Raw genomic sequence first — 7,256 nt, 5'->3', positions numbered from 1 at the left:
CCTTGCAGTCCAAGGGACTCGCAGGAGTCTTCTCCAGCACCAGAGTTCAAAGGCCTCAATTCTTTTGCGCTCAGCCTTTCTTATGGTCCAACTTTCACTGCCATACATTGCAACTGGGAAGACCATAGCCTTGACTATACGCACTTTTGTTGACAGGGTGATGTCTCTGCTTTTTAGTGTGCTGTCTAGATTTGCCATGGCTTTCCTCCCTAGGAGCAAGCGTCTTTTAATTTCTTGACTACAGTCCCCATCTGCAGTGATCTTGGAGCCCAGGAAAATAAAATCTGTCACTACCTCCATTTCTTCCCCATCTATTTGCCAGGAATTAAGAGGGCCGGATGCCATGATCTTAGTTTTCTTAATGTTTAGTTTCAACCCAACTTTTGCACTCTCCTTCTTCACTCGCAACAAGAGACTCTTCAGTTCCTCTTCACTTTCTGCCATTAGAGTGGTATCATCTGCATATCTTAGGTTGTTGATATTTCTTCCAGCAATCTTAATTCCAACTTTTGATTCATCTAGCCCTGCCTTTCTCATGATGTGCTCTGCATATAAGTTAAATAGGCAAGGCGACAGTATACAGCCTTGCCGGACTCCTTTCCCAATTTTGAACCAATCAGTGGTTCCGTGTCCAGTTCTCACTGTTGCTTCTTGGCCCGCATATAGGTTTCTCAAGAGACAAATAAGATGTTCTGGTACTCCCATCTCTTTAAGAACTTGCCACAGTTTGTTATGATCCACACAATCAAAGGCTTTAGCATAGTCAATGAAGCAGAAGTAGATGTTTTTCTGGAACTCTCTAGCTTTTTCCATGATCCAGCGTATGTTGGCAATTTGATCTCTAGTTCCTCTGCCTCTTCGAAATCCTGCCTGTACTTCTGGTAGTTCTCGATCCACATACTGCTGGAGTCTAGCTTGTAGGATTTTAAGCATAACTTTACTAGCATGAGAAATGAGTGCAATGGTGCGATAGTTTGAACATTCTTTGGCACTGCCTTTCTTTGGAATTGGAATGTAAACTGATCTTTTCCAATCCTGTGGCCACTGTTGAGTTTTCCAAATTTGCTGGCAAATTGAGTGTAGCACTTTTACTGCATCGTCTTTTAAGATTTTGAATAGCTCAGCTGGAATACTGTCACCTCCACTAGCTTTGTTGTTGCTCAGCTTTTCTAAGGCCCACTTCACTTCACATTCTAGGATGTCTGGCTCGAGGTCCGTGACCACCTCATTGTGATTATCAGGGACATTAAGCTCATTCTTGTATAGTTCTTCTGTGTAATTTTGCCATCTCTTCTTAATCTCTTCTGCCTCTGTTAGGTCCCTGCCATTTTGGTCCTTTATCATGCCCATTTTTGCATTGAACGTTCCCTTCATCTCTCCAATTTTCTTGAAAAGATCTCTGGTCCTCCCTATTCTATTATTTTCTTCTATTTCTTTGCACTGTTCATTTAAGAAGTCATTCTTATCTCTTCTAGCTATTCTCTGGAATTCTGCATTCAATTGGGCGTATCTTTCTTTTTCTCCCTTGCCTTTTGCTTCCCTCCTTTCCTCAGCTATTTGCAAAGCTTCCTCAGACAGCCATTTTGCTTTCTTGCATTTCTTTTTCTTTGGGATGGTTTTGGTTGCTACCTCTTGTACAATGTTGCGAACCTCTGTCCATAGTTCTTCAGGCACCCTGTCTATCAGATCTAATTCCTTAAATCTATTTGTCACCTCTACTGTATATTCAACAGGGATATGATTTAATTCATACCTGACTGGCCTAGTGCTTTTCCCTACTTTCTTCAGTTTAAGCTTAAACTTTGCAACAAGAAGCTCATGGTCTGAGCCACAGTCAGCTCCTGGTCTTGTTTTTATTGACTGTATAGAGCTTCTCCATCTTTGGCTGCAGAGTACATAGTCAATCTGATTTCTGTGTTGACCGTCTGGTGATGTCCATGTGTAGAGCCGTCTCTTGGGTTGTTGGGAAAGGGTGTTTGCTATGACCATCGTATTCTCTTGACAAAATTCTATCAGCCTGTGCCCTGCTTCATTTTGTACTCCAAGGCCAAACTTGCCTGTTATTCCGGTTATCTTTTGGCTTCCTACTTTAGCATTCCAATCCCCCATGATGATAAGGACATCATTTTTTGGTGTTAGTTCTATAAGGTGCTGTAGGGCTTCATAGAACCGGTCAATTTCATCCTCTTCAGCACCGGTGGTTGGGGCATAGACTTGGACTACTGTGATATTGAATGGTTTGCCTTGGATTCGTGATATTGAATGGTTTGCCTTGGATTCGAACTGAGATCATTCTGTCATTTTGAGGATTGTATCCCAGTATTGCTTTTCCTACTCTTTTATTGACTATGAAGGCTACTCCATTTCTTCTGAGGGATTCTTGCCCGCAGTAGTATACCTGATGGTCATCTGAATTAAATTCACCCATTCCTGTCCATTTTAGTTCGCTGATACCTAAGATGTCAATGTTCAGTCTTGTCATCTCTTGTTTGACCACGTCCAGCTTTCCTTGATTCATGGATCTTACATTCCAGGTTCCTATGGAGAAAAAATCTTTACAGCATCGGACTTTCCTTTCACTACCAGACATATCCACAGCTGAGCGTCCTTTCGGCTTTGGCCCAGTCGCTTCATTCTTTCTGGCGCTACTAGTACTAGCCCTCTGCTCTTCCCCAGTAGCATATTGGGACCTTGGAGGTCTTCTAATCCAGCCCCCTGCTCAAACAGGAGAACCTATACCATTTCAGACAAGTTATTGTCTAGTCTAGTCTCTTCTTAAAGACCTCCAGTGATGGAGGGCCTACGATTTCTGAAGAAAAGCTGTTCCACTGGTTAATTGTCCTCATTGTTAGTAAGTTTCTTCTTAATTCCAGGTTGCTTCTCTCTTTGGTCAGTTTCCAACCATTGTTTCTTGTCCTGCCCTCTGGTGCTTTGGAGAATAGTTTGATGCCCTCTTCTTTGTGGCAGCCCCTGAAATACTGGAATACTGCTATCGTGTCACCTCTATTTCTTCTTTTCTTTAGAAAAATAAAAAATAAATGAAAATATAGCAAAGAATAAAGAAAAATCTGTAAAAACAAAGGAATAAAAATAGAGAGAAAAAAGAATAATATAGAGAAAAATAGAAAAGAAATGAAAGAATAGAGCAAAGAAAATGAAAAAGTAAGTGTATAGTGACTTCATCTTTATCACATATAAATAATTTAGTAAATTATCACTTTCTCTTAAAATACAAGAAATGATTTCTTCATTTCATCATTTATCTATAAACAAATCCTTAAAACCTTGTCATTCAGCAAAAAGTCCATTAACTTTGATCAAATAAATCCAGTGTCTATTTCTTCCTTTTACTGTTAACAATCTTAATCTCTAATCATTTCAAATAATGCCTTAAAGCAGGGGTGTCAAACTCAATTGCATTGAGGGCTGCATCAGCCTTGCGGTTGCCCTCAGGGGGCTGGGTGGGTATGGCCAGGGTGGGCATGGCCTACTGGGTGGGCGTGGCTAGAGTGCGTATGGCCTACTGGGTGGGCGTGGCCAGCTCTACATCGTTCGCATCAAGGGTGCCTATGGGGGCCTGGGCAGGAGTGGGACAGATCTGAGGGTCTCTGGCAGAAGGAGGGTCTCTGGGCCAGGGCCAAGGCAGTGGGGGCTGTTCCCTCACTGTTTCCAGGATGGCTTCGTGGGCCACATGAAACCACTTCGCGGGCCGGATCTGGCCCCCGGGCCTTGTGTTTGACATGTCTGCCTTAAAGGTTGTTTTCTGTCATTTTTTCTTTGTCCCTTCCCACAAAATCTTTCAGAACTTTAACAAGTCTCTTTTGTAAATGCAATATAAGAAAGTTATCCAAATTACCCTTTTCGTTTTCCATTTATATATCCCTTTTAATAATTAAGGCATCAGCCAGTTCCATTCGTATATTCAGTGTAATACCTTTTCCATATCATTTTCTTTGCCATATTCATTTTTAAGTCCACTTTCAGATCAATTGCAGTCTTGTCCAGTAAACCTCATTCCTCTTCCAAAACATATTTTAAAGACTGTCTATTTATAAAGGCAGACACTTTTAAGATTAACTTCTGAATCCATTGCTCACAAATTACTTTCAGCATTAAAGTATTTTGTTCTTGTTGTGATTCAGGGTCAGCCTGTGGGTTCGGCAGTTGGGTCGGATGACTCAGAGGAGGAGGAGGGGGGTGTTGAAGACCTTGCTGAGGGGGTTGAAGATCTTGCTGATGATAGCCCTCAGCCAGGCCCCTCCCACTTGGTCACCACAGAGACCCAGCTGTGTGAGCCTGACAGTGTGGATGAAGATGACCCACAACTGGCCCTGTTCAAGGAGGCAGTCAATTAGGAGTAAACAGAGGAAGGCAATGGGGCTTCTCGGAAGGAGGCAGAGAGAAGCCACGCCCTGAACTCTATATAAGGGGAATGTCTGGGAGGGCTGGTTTGCTGAAGGCAACCGCTCGGATGGTTCATGTTTCTTAAAGCTCCGGTTTCTTGGTTCGTGTCTTGTTTGTTTTTGTAGCTATAAATTTGGCAGGCGTAGTTCCAGCCTCTTGCCGTTTGTGGAGGGGTTGTCCCTGCCTTTTCTGCAGGGCTGGTAGCAGGCTGGTACAGAACAGTTCTATGTTGTGTTAGTAAGTCAGATGTAAGCATTCTTTTTCTTTAATTGTAACTTTAGTTCCTGTGGTTCCCTCTAATATCCAATCCCAAAGGTGCTTTTTCAGGAGGCAACTAAATTTTTTTCTTTTTCTTTGAAGATGTTTCACTTCTACAAAGTGAAGAAGCTGTGACTGGATGATGGGGCTGAAGAAGCTTCTTGGATGAGAAGTGAAACATCTTCAAAGAAAAATAAAAAAGTTCAGTTGCCTCCTGAAAAAGCACCTTTAGGATAACTGCGACCTGGATGACTGAGGAATCTCCATAGGCATATCTCTAATATCCAACATTCAAATTCCCATCCAAACACATTTTCTTTAGAATCCAAAACAACAGCGTTTTTCCATGGGAAAGAGTCTTATGATTAATTTCAAAATCTTATTTCAAATGCATCTGGACCCTTAGTCTATTTATAACTTTCCATAATCAATGTTCTAATCACCATTTTGCTATTTATTCCCCCCAAAATTAATGTTTCTCTGTCCTTAAATTTATCTTTATAACTTACTTTCATTAAGGATTAAAGGAAACTCACCTAGTGCAAGTTAGAAAATGTTTTGATTGATTTTTTTTAATAATTGAAAAGCAGTTAAGAAGCAAAGTGATTAAGACATGAGGCTCAACAGAACTTTGTGTGCATAAGGCTAGATTGCAGCTATGAGCTTTGGTGGAAATCCCCTGCAGAAACCTTAGTTGCTGCAATTTACTCCTGAGGAGCAGCTGACCATATAGTATAAATAGGCAATCTCCCAATCTCTCCTTTTTTGGAGAGATTTGACTGGGCAGAAAATCCCATCTGGCTTCCGATCTCACCACAATGCTGCCTCTGCTCCTTTGGAGACATTTAGTTCGCCATGAATCTTCACCCGAAGTCCAGTTGAGGTACTATTTCAAAATAGGGCAGTGAAAATTTGGAGAAGCCACGTTTTAAAGGAAGATATGATATAGTTGATTTTCATGCTTCATATTGGCTAGTTATCAGTGCAAAACAACCTGATTTTTTTTACATGAGACCCATTGAATTTGTTTAGCAGTAGTAAGCCACTTCCATTTTGTTGCCAAGAAAACTACATGGATATATTCAAGGTTGCCCCGTGATTATAGTATTTGAAAAGCATTATCTGGGCCATGTAACAGAAACATAAATATCTTGTGTATAGAAAAGCACACTTTTCTTAAGAGGACAGTGCAGCTTGTGATCAAGCTGGGATATGAACAGATTACCGAGTCAACTCCTAATAGAATTAGATTAAGTTAAACCCCAAATCCCTTGAAATACAACAGCCACCCTAAGCTCAGATATACAATATGCTAAGCAGCACAGAGACCTGTCTTCTAGCTCTGTGTCATTTTCCTAAATCTCCAGATGGCCCTTTGACTGGTCTGGTGTGCAATGGAAGAATGGGAAACAGCACCGATGCAGAGCATTTATGTCCTGAAGGATACAAATGCAAGGATGGGAACTTAACAAAGAGAAAATGAGAGAGGGGGCACAGTTAAGATGTGGGAAATTTTGCTGCAGCATCTCTATTGTCATGAAAGTTAACCATGTGAATTGGGAACATCAAAAAGCAGCTTTCTCTAATGTACCAGGAGTATTAATGATAAAGACAGAAGCGAACACAGCCACATATTGTTCTTTGATTCTTCGAAATTTCAAAGGAAGCAAGTGAAACGACAGCAGAGCTTGCTCAGAACCAGTGATAATGCCATAGTCTTTAAAAAAATATGATTTAAAACAACTAAGATTAATAGCCTGAACCTCAGGCAAGAGGAGGGAACGATGGATATTTTGCATTCATGTTCATTCATGTTCATTCATCCATTATGTTGGGTCTGTAACCTATAATAAAGTAACTAAGGTAAAGGTAAAGGTTCCCCCGCACATGCGTGCTAGTCGTTTCCGACCCTAGGGGCCGGTGCTCATCTCCGTTTCAGAGCCAAAGAGCCAGCGCTTGTCCGAGGACGTCTCCGTGGTCATGTGGCCGGCATGACTAGACGCCAAAGGCGCATGGAACGCTCTTACCTTCCCACCGTAGTGGTTCCTATTTTTCTACTTGCATTTTTATGTGCTTTCGAACTGCTAGGTTGGCAGAAGCTGGGACGAGTAACAGGCGCTTACTCTGTTACGTGGCACTCGGGATTCGACCCGCCAAACTGCCGACCTTCTGATCGACAAGCTCAGCGTCCTAACCCACTGAGCCACCGCGTCCCTTATAAAGTAACAAGACTGAACTAAAATCTTAGTCATCCACAAGTGCATTTACCAGCAGGCAAGGATTTCCTCAGAACAAGTCCTACATACAAACTGAACATTATACCAGAGAAGTGCATAGTTGGGATGCCTCCTGTTTCAGTCTAACCAATGGCATAAAAATTAGGCATCTCACACCTGGACTGTGAAAATCTAGATGTCCATTAGGCGATGAAGTTGATCTACTCTCTCTTTTCTAAATTCCCAGGGCATTCTGACATAGTAGGGAGGTCTGCTCCTCCTAGTGGTGTTGCTGGATACTGCCCACCCGCCAGGGCAGTGCTGAGCTGAACACAGACCAAACTAACATTAGGTCTAGGTTTCTGGGGGGGGGGGGTT

Source organism: Vipera berus (assembly GCF_964194415.1).
Source record: "Vipera berus genome assembly, chromosome: 2".
NCBI lineage: Eukaryota > Metazoa > Chordata > Lepidosauria > Squamata > Viperidae > Vipera > Vipera berus.
The sequence above is the reverse complement of the archived record's forward strand: the minus strand, read 5'-3'. Positions refer to the sequence as shown.